The sequence below is a fragment of the Pteropus vampyrus genome, unplaced genomic scaffold, assembly GCF_000151845.1.
Source record: "Pteropus vampyrus isolate Shadow unplaced genomic scaffold, Pvam_2.0 Scaffold294, whole genome shotgun sequence".
Classification (NCBI taxonomy): Eukaryota; Metazoa; Chordata; class Mammalia; order Chiroptera; family Pteropodidae; genus Pteropus; species Pteropus vampyrus.
Window position 1 is genome coordinate 2565236 of NW_011889075.1, and position 1453 is coordinate 2566688.

A 1453-nucleotide genomic window follows, 5' to 3' on the forward strand; every position below is an offset into this window, starting at 1 on the left:
ATGCTGAATTTAATTGCCATAGCATAGTCTATACATAGATATTCTTCACTTACAAAAAAATAATTCATGGCAAGAACAGAAGATATTATTAAGCCTAAAAACACTTGTCTGAGTAGGCCTTGCTCTGTGGCCATAGATAACTGAGATCTGCCCTAAACTCTTTGATGGTAAAATAAAGTTACTAGTTGTCTACGGCATGCCACCCTGAACATGCCCGATCTCGTCTGATCTCGGAAACTAAGCAAGGTCGGGCCCGGTTAGTACTTGGATGGGAGATCACCTAGGAATACCAGGTGCTGTAGGTGTTAAAAAAATAAACAAATAAATAAAAATAAGCTGGCAATATCTTTAAAAAGAATCAAGTTACTAGTTACTGCTGCAACTGTCAAGTATATTAAGACAAATTTTGAATTAACTGGGCTTCTTAGGAAAACTCTAAATCTAAGTTAACACATAATGAAATTAGACTGTCTGAGTTGGTCTGACTTGATGTCAGTGCCGCATAGGGATTCGTCAGTATAGGCTACGGAACTAGACAGGCTGAAGGTCAAATCATCGGTCAGCCACTTGTTTACTATGGCATCATGGGTAAATTCATCAACCACAGTTGTCTAATCAATAAAAAGTAGGTTATAATAGCACAGCTACTTTGCAAAAGTATCGTGATGACTGTGTAAGATAACATATGTTAAGCACGAAATATAGTGTCTAATCCAGAACAGAACACTCAACCAAAGTTAATTTCTTTTCTCTGCATTCTTTTATGTGACATATAATTTTTAAAATCCTTAAAATCTTACCTGCTTAGAGTCTTCTTCAGAACTCTCACCTACTATTAAAGAAAAAAGATACATTTTAAATCAAGCATCGAAAAATACAGACCTATAAAAGTATCAGACTGATGCTGTGTTGAGTTATTCCTTTAGAACCACACCTGAATACTATAATAGAAGAAATATGAAGGATAATATTGGTAGGCAATTAATACCTTAAGAATTTTTGCTTTCTCTCTCTCTGTCTCTCTCTGTCTCTCTCTGTCTCTCTGTCTCTCTCTCTCTCTCTCTCTCTCTCTCTCTCTGTATATGTATATATCGAATGCAAGAAAAAGAATAAAATTTCTCAAAATTTGATACCTACAAGTGACCTGCTATTTATAATAATCATAATCTTACCATACCCCATCCAACTGACAAAATGGTATCATTAGTAGAATCAGTATCATAAACGAACAATGTCAAACTTCAGTAGCATGATTTCTCTGGACTCCTGCCATAAAGAGCAGTTAGAGGAGGGTATACTTATTGTGCTGTAACACATTGCGCCTTCTCCACCTCTTCCGTCAACACCGTTGAGTTTAGGATGAAATGCCCTATCTAGGAAACGTGGTCGGTAGGTACTGCACTCTGCAGCACGGCAAAACATAGGGAACATGCTTTCTGGTCCTATTTCCAGG

The 1453-nt window shown here is 36.9% G+C and overlaps 1 pseudogene; it reads left to right on the forward strand.

Annotated features, from left to right (window-relative positions):
* The first annotated feature begins 187 nt into the window (after positions 1-187).
* On the forward strand, positions 188-305 carry LOC111729970 (annotated as a pseudogene).
* The last annotated feature ends 1148 nt before the right edge of the window (positions 306-1453 follow it).